The 16,998-nt window shown below is 43.0% G+C and overlaps 2 non-coding genes across 2 annotated transcripts; both read right to left on the bottom strand.

Moving 5' to 3' along the window:
• Positions 1-16,099: 16,099 nt before the first annotated feature.
• On the bottom strand, positions 16,100-16,173 carry trnat-cgu (transfer RNA threonine (anticodon CGU)). The gene has a single exon. It is a non-coding gene; the product is annotated as a tRNA-Thr (tRNA).
• Positions 16,174-16,659: 486 nt separating this feature from the next.
• Positions 16,660-16,733, bottom strand: trnat-agu (transfer RNA threonine (anticodon AGU)). The gene has a single exon. It is a non-coding gene; the product is annotated as a tRNA-Thr (tRNA).
• Positions 16,734-16,998: the final 265 nt, after the last annotated feature.

Below are 16,998 nucleotides of genomic sequence, written 5' to 3'. Positions count from 1 at the left end.
CTTGAATGACTTGTAATAGAAGTAATAAAAAGCATACAGCAGACTGGCGATTCCAGAGTCCAATAGAAAAACAAAGTTTTGTATTAGTAGACAGGTGCGCAGGTTGTTATGATTGCACTCCCTACAGTGTGTGATGCATGGTTTGTGAGTGGTAATGATAGTAGTGATCTGGAAACACATAGTAAGAAGTGGTCATAAAAAAAAACTGAAAACAGAAGGGAAACAAGTAGTAGGAAAGAGAATGATTCAAAAGTTTTGTCTTACAAAACTCAAATTGGCTGGATACACTTTCCTTTTTATCAAAACAAATGGCCAAGCATAGCGCACAACACTGACAAGGTACGTGATACAGTACGAGACCAAACGCGATTTCAGCTGTCTCCACACAGTAAAAAGAACAAGCGTTTCCTAGCAACGACAACTGAACTAAACACAGAGACAAAAACTAAATACACTTATGAGCTGCTTTTAACTTCTGCTGATTGATTTCTCTTGAAGAGCATTTCTTTACACTGTTTTGCTGGTGCTTGAACATCCTTTACTGTTCATCACAACAAATAGCCAAGCAAAGCACATAATACGGTACATGACAAAACCAAATGCAATTTTCTTCCCTTCTTTTTTTACAATCAGTCTGCTCAATCTAATTATTTACATTTAGCAGACTTTTTATCCAAAGTGACTTACAGCACAGGCTACACATTTTTTTTTTTTTTTTTTTTTTTTTTACCAGTATGTGGGTTCCCTGGGAATTGAACCCCACAATGTTTTTGTACTCCTAATCCAATCCACTAACACTGAACAACAGTGAAAGTGACATGACATACAGGTAAGTATGGTAACCCATACTCAGAATTCGTGCTCTGCATATAACCCATACAAAGCACGCGCACACAGCCAGAGCATTGGGCAGCCATTTATGCTGCTGCACCCAGGGAGCATTTGGGGGTTCAGTGCCTTGCTCAAGGGCACCTCATTTGTGGTATTGCCAGCATGAGACTCATACCCACAACCTTAGGTTTAGGTATTAAACTCTTTAACCCTTAGGCCACTACTTCCCCAGGAACAGTACAACAGTGATTTTACCTGACTAGAACTCATTCACACTTTCACATGTGCTTCTGATATGATTAGTCAATTATTGTTAGCTGGTAATTTAGTGTCGGGGTAAATAAAAATAATACTAAAAAAGTTTTGTTTATTAGTTTTGTTTATTTGTGAAGTTAATTTTTTTGGCCAATGAAACTTTTAGCAATTATTTCAAATGTTTCTGATCAATCTTCACGATCATCTAGAAACAATTTTTCAAAAAAGAAAAACAAATTAATGTCACTGCCAAAACTTTTGGCCATGACTGTACACTACCACTTCTCAACAATTTTGCACACCCATTTCTGGAGTCTTTTTTTGGATCTAAAGCCAGAGACACACTGCACGGCTGTCCCAGATGAAAGATTGTCATCATGTAACAATTGTGATGATTTCTATGATTGTGGCTCCTAATAGGTGGTTCTGTGTCATACAGTGAGAGAGGTTTTGTCATGGTCTTGCGACCAAAGATAGCCAGTGATGAGCATCGCACAATGTGCTTGCTGTTACGTTTACTGACCAACCAATACAAATGCAACATGAAATCAATGTGACATGGCGCAAAAACATAAAACTGCTTAACTCAAGCTCTTTATGATTTCCTTTGTCACCGCTTCCTCTTTTTCCAGCACACATAAAAACTACAACTGCTAAATTATTATTTATCATGTTCCTTTGTTGACCACTAGCGCATGCTGATGACATTTTATACTTCTATAGGTGTCATCATCGTACAGTCTAAACACATGCCGTAGCCAAGTTTATTAGATCCATGTTGCACAGTGTGACATGCAATGATATTATAGGATTGCTAAATTCATGCAGTGTGTTTCTGCCTTACATGTACATGAATCTGTCCTCATAATATGTCGTCTATTGATCCTATGCAGTTTGTTATGCTCTGTAGACGATTTAACGTTTTTTGGGCAGCGACAAGTTTTCACACCTCTTTTGAGTAATCTCCATTACATTGAGGAATTTGTAATTGTACTTGATAATGGAGAGAAAGTTAGGGGAACAGTGATTGCCATTGTTGGAGATAACTTGGGGTCGCATAGCATCTGTGGTTTCACTGAGAATTATAGTAAGTGTACACATTTCTGTCTTCATTGTCTTATAAACAGAGACAGGTTTTAAAGCAAAGGAACTGAGTTAGGCCCAACAAGAACAAAACAGAGTTACCAAAACAGTGTGTCAGTGTCTGAAGGACAATATGTGATGGTGTCAAGTTTGACTTTGTGTTCAACTGCCTAAAACACATTCATGTGTGTGATCCTGGGCTTCATCCATGCTTGGCACACAATCTTGTTTTAGCAGTTCTGGCTTTATAAATCAAACAGCTTGTCACTGTATGGAAGCATTTTAGATATGTCCAGCTGAACCGGAACATAACAAGTTTCAAATACATTGGAAGTGACTTGAACAATGAGCTTCGGCTGTGTCTGACCACCTGAATGTAGTTCTTGGGGAGGTCAAGGCGGTCCGAGGAACACATGAAGAAGTTGGCAAACCCCAGAAACCTCTGTAGGGCCTTACGAGAATCTGGACTTTGCCAATCTACCACAGCTTTAACTTTCTCAGGATCAATATGCATTTCCTCAGCTGAAACGATGTACCCCAGAAAAGGAACAGGCTGTGCATGAAAAACGCATTTCTCCTCCTTGACAAAAAGCTCATTTTCTAGCAACCTCTGAAGCACTCGTCGGACGTGCTGCATGTGTTCCTGGAGAGAAGAGGAAAAAATCAATATGTCATCCAGGTAGACATATATAAATTGATGAATGCCTGCAAGACCGCTGAGGAGTTGGACAACCCAAAAGGCATGACCAAATATTCAAAGTGCCCCTTGGGGCAATTAAAAGCGGTCTTCCATTCATCCCCCTCCCTAATGCGGACCAAATGATAAGCATTATGTAAATCCAATTTCGTGAAGATTGACACTCCCTGCAAACTCTCAAAAACTGAAGACATCAATGGCAAAGGATAAGTATTCTTTACCGTGCTGTTAAGTCCCGGTAATCAATAAAAGGTCGCAGAGATCCGTCATTCTGCCCCACGAGAAAGAACCCCGCCCCCACTGGAGAAGAGGAAGGGCGGATGGACCCTGTAGCTAGAGAATCAGAAATATATTTCTCCATAGCCTCCCTTTCCAGAACAGAAAGCGAATATAATTAGCCTTTTTTTCTCCAGTGGTGGGTAAAATGGTGGGAAGTTCTTTGTTGTTGAGGGCATGTACAGTGATCTTGTGTTTGAGTGGTTTGAGGGGAATCTAAAGTTTGTGCGCCAGTGCATGGTCCATGAAATTACTTTCAGCCCTGGAGTCCAGAAGTGCTTGACAGTCGTGGGTGTGTGCTGACCATCTCAGTTTTACCGGGAGCAGCGTAGATGTGGATGAGGTCTTCTCAATGGAGAAGTAAAAAAACAATCTCTCTCCCTGTCTCAGGTCCGCAAGCATTCTGGACACCTTTCTCCCGGCGATGGCCCGATCAGAAACCTGTCTCATTTCAGCGGCAAGTGTCTGGAATGAGACACAGCATGGGTCTTGGTTCTCCCACACTGCCGTTCGGCTGCGAGGAGCTCTCTGGTTGTGTGGGGGGAACGGCCAGCGTGGGCAGTGCAGTGGGAGCTTGCAGGAGTTGTAGTTGCTGGGCGAGCTTGGACACCTGCGCCACCAAAACCTGTACAGCACGACCTGTGTAGTTGAGATTCTTCTGCTGGGAATCCATTTGACGGATGTTGGTGCTAAGAAATTACTCCAGCGATGAAGAGATGTAACTCGCTGCTTCCATCTTGTTGGCCAGACCGTTCTGTCAGGAATGGATGACAGAAAGCAAAGTGCAAGCAACAGTTTATTGACAGAAATAATATGTAAGGCTTCAAATGACGGCGGGTGGTGCATGGACCTCGATGGACAGCACAGGATAGGTGAGATGGTAAGTAGAGTGCGCTGGTGAAAGATGATGAAAGATCCAGATGATGATGTAATCCACAGCAAAACACAGAACCAGAACAAACCCACAAGGATGAAACGCTGAACGGGAGGGAGACAGACATGCAGCACAGAGGACCTCAAACAATCAGTTTAACAACATCAACATGAGACGAGCAGGAAACAATGCATTCATGAACTGTGACAAGTTCACAGTGCATTAAATGCTTACAAACACAACTTGTAATCTTAATATTGCATTAGTATATGGTGAAATTTACATAGACTAAGATAAATAAATGCTGTGGAAATATTGTTCATTTTGAATTATGTTATTTATATGTTAACTAATGTTAACTAATGAACCTTACTGAAGAATGACCGCAGATGAGGCATTAAGTGCATGGCAGTTTAATGTAGCAATGTGGTTGCTCAGTTTTTCAAGATCAGTTTTAATTGTGTAATTAGATTTAAAAAAATAAATACAGTGTTACTATGCACAGGCTGTAATTACTGCAAATACTAAAATAGGATGAGTAAAGAAAACGTTACTTATTAAAATAATCTGTAATGACGCGGAGGCGGCGTTAGAATCCATGTGCAGTTTAATAATATCCACAGCAGACACATCCAAACAGTAGGCAGAGAGTCATAATCGTAGAAGGCAGAGAATCATACACAGATAGGCAGTCCAATCCAAACAACAAGACAGTGGGCAAATCCAAAGGCAGTAACAGGGAAACCAGGCAAAGATCATACACAATAAAGCAAACAATGGCAATGGGAAAACGCTTGGTAAGGCAGACAGGCTGGCAATACTTCGCAATGTGATAGTGGTGGCGGCCATGCTTATATATAGCACAAACAGGAAGTACAGGTGAAGCAGAGGGAGCGGAACACAGTCAGTACTCGGGAGAGGGCTCCCTCTGCTGGCGTGGCATTACAGAATCCCCCCAACCCCCCCCCCCCCCCCCCCCCCCCTACGATTGCCTCCTGAATTAAAGAGTATGTCGTGGGCGGCCACCCAAGATCTCTCCTCTGGACCGTCATTGGTGCGGCTGTGATACTGTAATTCCTTATGAAACGTCGGTAGAAATTTGCGTATCCTAGAAAGCGTTGAAGTTCCTTCACTGTGGTGGGTTGTGGCCATTCAGTGACTGCCTTGATCTTAGACTGATCCACTTCCACCCCCTGATGGTTGACGTTATAGCCTAGAAAGGAGGTTCTTGACACATGGAATTCACATTTCTCTGCCTTGACATAGAGTTGATTCTCTAATAATCTGGTAAGTACTGTTCTAACATGACCCTTGTGTTCCTCTTCGGACTTGGAATAGATCAGGATGTCATCTATGTAGACTATCACGAATTTGTTCAAGAAGTCCTTGAAAATCTCATTCATAAAAGACTGGAATACCGCAGGTGCATTGGCTAGCCCATACGGCATAACCTGGTACTCATAGTGCCCCCTAGTGGTCAGAATTGCAGTCTTCCATTCGTTACCCGCCTTGATCCTAATGAGGTTATAGGCACTTCTCAAGTCTAGTTTAGTGTAAATCTTGGCCTCCCTAAGTTGTTCAAGTGCTGCAGGAAAAAGTGGCAGTGGATATCGGAACTTGACAGTAATATTGTTCAAACCTCTATAATCGATGCAGGGGCGTAGACCTCCATCCTTTTTCTCCATGAAGAAAAATCCTGCTGCAGCTGGGGAAGTGGATGGACGGATAAATCCAGAACTGAGAGCTTCCTCAACATATGCGTCCATAGCCTGACTTTCCGGAAGTGACAGTGGATAGATCTTACTCTTGGGTGGCATGGCGTTGGGTAGTAGTTCTATGGCAGAATCCCAAGGACGATGAGGTGGTAATTAAGTGGCCTTGGTTTTACTGAAGACCTCCTGAAGATTCTGATAATGGGGTGGTATGATGACATGCTTACACTCTGGACTTTCGACACTGGTAGTGAGACAAGGCTTAGACAGGACATTATTCAGACATGTGGAATAACAGAATTGTGACCAACGTTTAATCTCACCATTCTGCCAGGAAATGGCTGGGTCATGAACAGATAACCAGGGATATCCAAGTATGATTTCGTGGCATGGTGAGTCGATGACATTGAATGTGATAGTCTCTTGGTGAAATAGGCCTATCTGCAGGCCTATCTGCATCTTCATGGGTTGTGTTTGTTGAGTTATTCCAATTCCAATGGGTTTGTTATTCACGGCTTTTACCTCGATAGGTGGGTCACATGGTAGTATGGGGATGTGGTATGTTTTAACAAGGTCCCGATGAATTAGGTTTAATGCTGAACCGGAGTCGATCAACGCTGTGAACTCAAATGAATTGTTCTCAGTAGTTAACTTGATCATGGTAGTGAGATTGTTAACATGGCGCTTGGGATCACCCCCCCTGACCGTTATCCGTATAGTCCCTCCGGGCTTTGAGTGGACACACTGCATTGTGATGAGCTGCACTGCCGCAGTAGAAACATAATTTCTGGGTGAATCTTCTAGATCTCTCTTCTGATGATAGCCTGGTAACTCCTAGTTGCATGGGCTCAGAATTGGCATGATCATTGACATGACATGATTCAGACATCTGTGTAGTTAGAGAGATAGGCATGACATTCATAGACTTGGATTGAGGGCGGTGAGTGCGGATGAGGTTATCGATCCTTATAGCCAATGTGACATAATTAGAAAAGGAATACTTCTCACCTTTGCAAGCGAGCTCTGCCTGTAGCTCCAGACTTAGACTGCGACGAAACATGGCCTTGAGCGCTACGTCATTTAATCCACTCTGAGCAGCAATTGTTCTGAACTCAATAGCATGGTTGGCGGCCAATTTGCGGCCTTGAGTGAGTTGTATCAGCCGCGTGGAAACATCCTTGCCCCCTGCTGGGTATTCAAACACATCTCTGAGTTGTTTTATGAAATAAGATTAGGATGTTTGTAGCGTACGGTCAGTTTCCCAAACTGCTGCGGCCCACTCGATCGCTTTGCTTGTTAGCAATGACATGAGGAAAGCACACTTCGTCTCATCAGAGTCAAAGCTACCCTCTTGATACATGAAAAAGATCTCAATCTGCCGAATGAAACCTTTACATTGTTCAGCAGAACCGTTGAATTTGTCAGGAAGAGCAAAATGTACCTTTGTGGGCATAGGTAGTGGTAGCGATCGTAGATATCGAGTGAGATACTCATTAGCCACTTGAGCGTTAGCCAGTTGATCACGGTACTCTTTGAGAACGTTGTTCTGATAAGCCAACGAGGCCTGTAGATCTGTTATTTCTGCTGGATTCTTCGGTGGCAAAGTATTTTGTAATGACGCGGAGGCGGCGTTAGAATCCATGTGCAGTTTAATAATATCCACAGCAGACAAATCCAAACAGTAGGCAGAGAGTCGTAATCGTAGAAGGCAGAGAATCATACACAGATAGGCAGTCCAATCCAAACAACAAGACAGTGGGCAAATCCAAAGGCAGTAACAGGGAAACCAGGCAAAGATCATACACAATAAGGCAAACAATGGCAATGGGAAAATGCTCGGTAAGGCAGACAGGCTGGCAATACTTCGCAACGTAATAGTGGTGGCAGCCATGCTTATATATAGCACAAACAGGAAGTACAGGTGAAGCAGAGGGAGCGGAACACAGTCAGTACCCGGGAGAGGGCTCCCTCTGCTGGCGTGGCGTTACATAATCACTGTTTACTTAAATATATGAACACAGAAAACGGCTGCTAAGAGTTTAATGTAACATTTCCCATTTTATGACTAGTAATACCAACTACCGTATTTTCTGGACTATAATTCACACTTTTTTCATAGTTTGGCTGGTCCTGCGACTTATAGTCAGGTGCGACTTATTTATCAAAATTAATTTGACATGAACCGAGAGAAATGAACCAAGAGAAATGAACCAATAGAAAACATTACAGTCTCCAGCCACGAGAGGGCGTTCTAAGCTGCTCAGTGCTCCTGGAGTCTACACTGAAAACATAAAGTGCCCTCTCGCGGCTGGAGATGGTAATGTTTTCTCTTGGTTCTTGGTTCTAAATAAATGCGACTTATAGTCCAGTGCAACTTATATATGTTTTTTTTTTCCTCGTCATGACGTATTTTTGGACTGATGCGACTTATACTCAGGTGCGACTTATGGTCCGAAAAATACAGTAGTAATATACTAGTAATCCTCTCTCTGGCTCTCAATGAAGGCGGTCGCATTTTCTCTCCCTCTCCTCTCCCTTACCTTCCCCGCTTTGCTCCTCTTGTCTCGTATACTCTGAGAGACTCTCTCTGCACTGCTCTCCAACTAAATATCATGGATTTGATAACTGGTCTCTCAAAGCAATTGACACCATCTTGCGGGTTCGGAGGAACCTGATTTCCCTGCCGGAACGTTCGCAGCTGTCTACATGATGGATGCGTGGGAGAGGTGGCAGGTCGTGTGTCTGGTGGCTCTTTACCGTGGAGGACATTATATCTACCTATTCGGAACCATGATAACAGGTATTCTGCTGATTGGATTAGGCATTGCCCTGGTTTATACAGGAATTCAGGTTTACAAGGCTGCCCATCATGATCGAAGCAGTGGGCAGAGTGGTCAGCATTGAGACTGAGACTATTAACCGCAATATGGATAACAACATGAAGATTAAACGCAACATGGATAAAATCATGGAGAAGCTCACGGCTTTGGAAAAAGTAATTGGATCGATCGGAGACCAGAAATGGACAAAGAGAGTAGCCGTGGAATTGGAATGCGGCTACTCGCCCCAAGATCAAACAATTGCAATCTTATCTTCTTTCGGCTTCCCTCTACCAGCACTGGTCTCGGCCAAGGCCGCTGCTGGAAACAACAACAACCCTGGAAGAGCTCTGCAGTGAGACACTCTCGCGGCCCCCTCCCCTTCCACCTGTTGATGTTGACTCTGTCTGGGACCTGAACAAGGCTGTCTACATGGCAACTTGCTCTGACGCTATCACAATCTGCGGACTGAGGCACCTAGATTTAATCGCAACTCTGCAGGCCTACAAATACACAGACTCTAACACACACACAGATACAGATATCCCAACTTCCCCCCATCCCTTTCCTTCGCCGCTTTGTACCACCAGTCTGTCAAGCTGGTCTGTGACCAGCTCTTTAATAGCTGCCGGGTAGGATGGCTGCTGCCTGCACTGGATTACCTCGTGCCCCCCAATTTCCATCCCCAGTTGCAAAGTTTTCTGTTTATGGTGCATGTGTTTTTGTTTCTGAGGTGTTTTTTCGGTTCCCATACTGTACTCCCAAAAGGAGCATAATCTGGGTGTTGTTGTTTTTTTTCCTCACTTCCCTAATGTTATGCTGTATTTCTTCCTCAATTCCCTGTCTTCCTGTTCTGTCTACCCCATTGTATATATATGTTGTGTATGTATGGACAGGTTGATAGCTAATTTCGCTGGTACTTGTGACTAGTGACAATAAAGGGCTACTACTACTAAAATAATGGCAACTTACTCTGATGAACACAGCTCTCCTTAGAGTAGCTGCTGGAAGTTTCTTCTTTTTGTTTGACAGGTGTTAAGGCACAATACTGCCACCTGGCAGCTCAACCAGGTACTGACGATGGAGTATTTACAGTACATGTGGTGTTATCATTAGAGAACTGTTCCTTTTTAAATATTGTGGTTATCACCAATACCGGTATATCGCAACACTCCTAATGTGGACACATTTGAAAAAAAAAAGTCAATTATTCTGAGACACGGATCAAACTTCTTTTTAAAACAAAAATCTTTGTTGTTAAAAAGTGTACAACAGTGCCAGTTGTTGATCTGGGTCTACACTGTCTGCAACAACAGTCAAGTCCTGGATATTTGTGTGTAAACGCAGAGAATCTGGCTGATTATTATGCATTGATGCAGATTTTATTTAAGTGATGTTACATTCACCCAAGTATGGTGAACCATACTCAGAATTTGTGTTCTGCATTTAACCCATCCAAAGTGCACACACACAGCAGTGAACACGCACAAACCGTTAACAAACACCCAGAGCGGTGGGCAGCAATTTATTCTGTGGCGCCCGGGGAGCAGTTGTGTATTCAGTGCCTTGCTCAAGGGCACCTTAGTCGTGGTATTGCCGGCCCAAGATTCGAACCCACAACCTTAGGGTTAGATGGAACAAAAGATGGAAGCTTTTATCAGAAGTACCCACCTAATGCTGGATAATGATTGACTGAATGACTTTATATCAGAATTAACGAGAATTGGTTTGAAAACAGATGATGATCAATCAGAAAGTACCCCCTTTGCATCACTTTTCAACATAGAGGGCCGTCCGATACACTTCAATGTAAATCCCTCTCCTTTGGATTCTGACGGAGGAGGGTCAACCAACGAGAGATATGGGTGCGCTGGAAAGTTTAGGTTTTCATGGTCATAATTATGTTTAGTGGTAAAATAAGAGGTGGGTAAACTGGTAATCTGGTAATCATCGTATTAACCTGCACATAGCGTAATTGGATTTTAAAAACTATATAATGCATTAAAAGAGTGATTTAGACAACTTCAGGGCACATACAGGTAAGGTTTCCACCAGTCTCATAAAATACTAAATCTATTTATGAATAAACCTCTGAGGTCTAAGGGTGTTTTTGGGGCCTGGAGAAGTTTTGTCATGCCCTGATATTTGTGCTTTTTCCAGTTGCTTATAAACATCTTAATGGCTAAAGTCTAATATCACTGTAATCAGCACAAACTGGGACATAATAATTTGTGAGCAGCATGTATGTACATGATTGTGTTTTCTAAATTCTAAATTTTAAATCATCTTGTTTACTCACTCACAGAAAACAATATATTGATTTACATTTTCTAAGACACATTTGTTTGTAAAAGTCATATGCGAGTAGACGTCATCTATCATGAATATCATTGTGATTTACACCTGAGAAGACAAAGGCCAGGATAATGAGCTGCATAATAAGCCTTTCTGTCAGGTTTGTGACTGAGAGGGAAGAATTACAAGAAAGAATGTGAGGAAAAAATATGTATATATTTTTATGTTTGTAGTTTATTTAGAATATGTTTAATTATCCTACAAAACAATTTAATATTCACTTGCGAGTACATTTAAACAGTTTATTAGGAACAATCAAAGCTGACTTTCAAAGCTGAATTTTTTGCATCATTGCTCCAGGTGCACACTGATTTTCTACCAAAGAAACATTTGTTATTATTATTATTATTATTATTATTATTATTATTATTATTATTATTATTATTATTATTGTTGTTGTTGTTGTTGTTGTTATTGTTGTTATTAGTAATGGGGAAAAGTGCTGACTTTTTTTCAGATTTTTTTTTTTGTATTTTGTATAAATTGATAGAACAACATTGTTTGTTACATTTTTTACAGTTACATTTATTTGTTACAATTATATTATTTACATCAAACTTTTGAATGGTACAAAGTATATTTTTATTTAATCTTCATTTAATCATGAATTATAGTTTGGAAAAAGCCTAACTAGTAAAATGTTTTCACATTATGTGTAACCTAATACAAGTATATAAATTACTTATGATCTCTGCTGAATAAAGCATTTAATTCTTTTTTTTTCTAATGAAAACTCATATCTTGAGGTATCCTCATCACATCTTCTTGGGGTGAGTTATGTCTTATTCCACTCATCGCGAAGCAAACAGTAAAATAAAAAATAAAAAACTTGAAGAACATTCTCACTGCTTGCTTTGTTTTCTGTATGGGCGTATTCAAGCCGCGCGCTTCAGAGAAACATTATAATCTCATTAGAGAGCTCATAAACCCATCCATTACAGCACTTTACATTAAGCTGTGTCAAATAGCTTATTTAAAATGTTTCTGTAAATTCTTCCTTTCTTCTGATATAAATCTCTCTGGACGCGAGTTGACTGAAGGCGAGTAACCCGGAAGTGTTGTGCTATCGTGTCTGTGTTGATGCCAGAGTAAAAGTCACAATTGGTGTTTATAAAGTTTAAGTTTGAATATGAGTTAATAAATTCATCAGCAGTCCAGCCGACCCCTTTGTCCTCTTCCTTTCCTCTCACGAACTTACTACACTGGTTGCTGAAATCCGGGAAAGGAAGAAGGAGTGCCGTGGACGTTGTTTCATTCCTCGCGGCCCTACATCAGGAGCAAAACCAGGCCCTGCTGGACTTGAGAATGGATCAGAAGTGGCGATTCCACACCATCCTTCAAGCCCAGCAGGAGGACCGTGAGAGGTTCCGAAGCTGGATCGACCGGGAGGTTCGCGCCAAGGCCACGGGACCGCCCGCGGCTACCACGCACTTACCCCTCCACAAGATGGGACCACAAGACGACCCAGAAGTATTCCTAAAACTGTTCGAAAAATCAGCGAAAGAGTGCGGCTGGCCCCGCGGCCAATGGCCAGTCCGACTGATCCCCCTGCTCTCGGGCGAGTCCCAGGTGGCCGCACAACAGCTACCGTTGGTGAACCTCCTAGTCTTCGACGACCTAAAGAGGGCCATCATTCAGCGGGTCGGCCAGACCCCAGAACAGCATTGCCAGCGCTTCCGTTCCCTGAATCTGGGGGAATCCGGTCGGCCCTTCGCGATGGCCCAGCAGCTCCGGGACTCCTGCCGCAAGTGGCTACTGGCCGAGGGAAGTGAAGTGGAACACATCATCGACTTCGTGGTGCTGGAGCAATTCATTGCTCGGCTACCGAAGAAAACAGCCGAGTGGGTCCAGTGCCACCGTCCCACGTCACTGGACTTGGCCATCCATCTAGCAGAGGACCACATGGTGGTGTGCCCAGGGGTCAGCGATCCCTTAACATCTCTCTTTCTCCCTCTCTCTCCTCCCCTTCTCTCTCTCGACCTGTCCCTTTCCCTAGGTCCCGTCCACCCGGCCCTCCTTGTGTCCCGACCCGCCCTTCTGTTTCTCCGCTCTCTCCGCGCCAGTTCTCCAATCCACTCCCTGCCACTAGAGGTGTGGGGAGGTCTGGGCTGGCCTGGGGGCGTTGCGGGGACCCACAGCATTTCGTGTACAGGTGTCCAGTGATGGAGGGGGGGACGATGATACGGGTCCCAGATGTCCCACAGACCACCCCGGTCAGGCTGGTGAGTACCAAATACCTGTGAGTATCAAGGGGGGTACATATCTGGCCTTGGTGGATTCAGGATCTAACTAGGGATGCACCGAAATTTCGGCCACCGGCCGAAAATTGCCTTTTCGGGTGATAGACTTTTATCACCAAAAAAACACAGCCGAAATGTTGTGATGACGCAAACAGAAACCGCGACCTGCATGTGCACCTGCATAGCGCAGACCACGAGCTCCACGCGACATTCACTTAACACCAGTGAGAACATTCTCTCTCTTCGTATTTTTTTATTTGCAACACTAAAACGTCTCCTAACAAAGAGATTAAGATGGACCACGAAGTAAAAACAAAGAAAAGTACAGTCTTATAGAGTCTGTTAGCACACGTCTCACATATCTTTTCGGATCCTCTGCACTTCATCGCGAATGTGCTTGATCCGCGTTATAAAGACCATTACTTGGATGCGGAAATAAGGCAGCGCGCACCAGAAATGATCCAGGCCGCGCTGGATCCGGAGAACCCATGTGGAGACGGAGAAGCGCCAAGAGCAGGAGATAGATCAGAGCGCGGAAAAAAAAGACTGGTCTCTGCACCAGATGAGTGGCATGCACCATCGTTGTCTGATATGTTCAGTGGAATTCTGCAAGAAAGTGCCTCAAATAATAATAATACGTTGGCTATCTTGTTCTTAGGCTACTATATATATATATATATATATATATATATATATATATATATATATATATATATATATAACACACAATTATATACATACATAATATCAGATTGTAGCCATATTTATGCTAGATTTTCTGCTAGATTTCTGCTTTAATTTGATAAAAATGTTTATTTATGCCCTGGCCCTGTTTAAATACACTCTCTCAAATATTTCTCAAATGTCAGGCAGATGACAAGCTCAACTGCTCAACACCTACATGGTTATTTGTCTGAAGTCCCCATCCCCAGAAGTGATAACAGTCTTGCCAACTGGAGAAGTAATGCTCTTTCTAGTCCAACAGAGAAAAATTTCAAATGCACTTCACCTAAATGCACTTTGTTTTTATGAGAGAACAGTTCATTTTAAAACCTCTCTGCAGGCCAGTAGGCCTGTACATTATTATTAAATATACACATGAGTGGGATAAATTTTTAGTTTGAATTTTATTTTATACTGTGCATTGTTGCAATGTGCTTAATAAATATTTGCATCATTTGTAATTATGTATTTTTATGTTTTTTTTAAATAAGTTATGTAATTGTAATTATCTTTGAAACTTTAATATTAATTTATGCAATTGCAATGTCTTAATTTTAGTAAAGTTAGTACACGGTCATAGCAATAAATGCAATGGTACTAATAATTGCCATAATTTCTTTCGGTGTTTCGGTTTCGGTTTTCGGCCTTGGTTTTCTCTTTTTCGGTTTTCGGTTTCAGCCAAGAATTTTCATTTCGGTGCATCCCTAGATGTAACCAAACCTCAATCCATCAAAGCCTGATTCAACCGGGGGCATTGGATATAAGCCACGTGGTTAAGGTGTAGTGCGTAGTACACAGGGATGTGGGAACGAATCATTTTGGGAACAAATTGGCCCGCGTTTACGGTTTTATTGGGGTCGTTATGTGCGGATGCCTCTTGGGGAAATGAGGCATGGAAGGAGGCCGTGCGGGTGCAGGTGGGAGAAACTGAGCCAAGACTTATTCTCTCGGAGCGTGATGACTTTCCTCTGGAGCAGTATCGTGATGAGACGCTGAAAAACACATTTGACCAAGTCTGTTCCATCAACAGGTAGCCTCTTCAGCCAGCACGGCCCCCTTCGTATCACTATTTTGCTATTTTAAAAGAGAGGTTGTATCGAGTGAGCCAATAGACTCAACCAAATAAGATACAACCCAGTTGTTAGATCATAAAAGCCATTGGGAAATGCTTTTGCAAGCAGCTCATTTTAATCCTATGGCAGGACAGTTGGGACAGGCAGCAACATTAAACCGTTTATTGACCCAATTCTTTTGGCCGGGCATTCACGAGAATGTGCGCAGGTGGTGCGCAGCTTCTCGTGAATGTCAGTAAGTGAATCTCCCAGGCCTCCCCAAAAGGGACACTGCGCCAGCTTCCTCTCATGCAGGTCCCCTTCGAGATAATTGGTATGGACCTCATCACGCCATTAGAACAGTCAGCACGAGGGCATCACTTTGCATTAGTCCTTATGGATTATGCAACACGATAACCAGAGGGAGTGGCACTCCACAACATTTCCGCAAAAAGTGTGGCGGAGGCCCTGTTTCAGATAATCTCCCAAGAGGCTGTCCCAAAAGAGATCCTCACCGACCAAGGTATGGCATTTTATGTCTGATTTATTTTCCAGCAGGATTTGGCACCTTCCCATACTGCCGAAGTCACCAAAAGTTGGTTCAATGACCATAGTGTCAGTGTGCTTGACTGGCCAGCAATCTCACCATACCCTATAGAGAATCTGTGGAATAGTGTCAAGAGGAAAATGAGAAACAAGAGACCAAACAATGAAAATGAAATGAAGGCCACTGTCAAAGAAACCTAGGCTTCCATACCACCTCAGCAGTGCCACAGACTGATCACCTCCATGCCATGCAGAACTGAGCAACAATTAAAGAAAAATGAGCACATAACAAAATGAGTACATGTACAGTAAATTAACATACTTTCCAGAAGGCCAACAGGTCACGAAATGTTTTTTTTTTTTTTTTTTTTGATCATATGAAAAATTCTAATTTGTCTAATTTGTGCCAAAATCATCATGATTAAAAGAACCAAAAACTTAAACTACTCAAACCCACTGAAGTCCAGTTTGCTATCTATTGTACCACAAAGCCTGTCAGCAAGTGTTGACCTGTTCAAAAGAGCGTAAGCATTATCAGGATCTGGTTTGGAAATGCAATCACATGCTGCCTTTGCTATCCCTGTTTGCAGTCCGATCTCAGAAAAGCACATGCTTGAGGCACACAAGGGACGCTAAAAGCACCGTTGGGATTTGAACCCAGGATCTCCTGTTTACGAGACAGACGCTTTAACCAACTAAGCCACAGCGCCAAGCAGAGCCCTACAGCTCTGGGAGGGTGAGTAAGTTGATCAAAACATCCAGCGGTGAGGACAAAGGTCCACGTGCTGGTCAGCTTATGAGATTTTTCACAACTTTCTGTTGCCAGAGGGCATAAGCATGCAATTTAATGATAAAAGAAAGGCAAGAAGTCACCAATCTGTTTTGACTCAAACCCACAAACTTTAAATGGCCTCACACCGGAGATTAATAGCCCAATGCGCTACACTCTGCGCCACGTGCAGCAGCTCCTTCCAGGCTTGCAGCAGTCCTAAACCAAGGATCACCTGTTTGCAAGGCAAGCTCTTTGACCAGCTGAGCCATGCTGCATCGCTGAGATGACTCTGGCCAGTATTGTTCGGCAGCATCTGAGGGGTGGTTCGCAAATTAAATTGCATGCTGCTCTGGCACTCCTCTGCACCCCCTTTTTTACGGAGAGCAAAACCTCACAGCCCAAGGCGTCACTTGATCACCAGCAAAGGCACCGCTGGGATTCGAACCCAGGATCTCCTGTTTACTAGACAGGCGCTTTAACCAACTAAGCCATGGCGCCAACTTGCATGTACCTGCCAAGAAAGTGAGATTTAGAGCTTTATAAGTCCGGAGGGGTGGCCAGAGAGCATATGTGTTTGTTGGCCAAGCGCCATTAACAGAAAGCCAAAAGCAACGACTCTGGCGGGACTCGAACCCACAACCTTTGATTGGCCTCATCTGGCAGTCTAGAATTCCAATGTGCTATCCATTGCGCCACAGAGCCACGTGTGGAATTTTTTTTTCCTGGCCGTTCCAGTGCGTTGAATTGAGTTCAGGTATTTGGG

Source organism: Carassius gibelio, chromosome B15 (assembly GCF_023724105.1).
Source record: "Carassius gibelio isolate Cgi1373 ecotype wild population from Czech Republic chromosome B15, carGib1.2-hapl.c, whole genome shotgun sequence".
Taxonomy (NCBI): Eukaryota; Metazoa; Chordata; class Actinopteri; order Cypriniformes; family Cyprinidae; genus Carassius; species Carassius gibelio.
The sequence above is the reverse complement of the archived record's forward strand: the minus strand, read 5'-3'. Positions and strand labels throughout refer to the sequence as shown.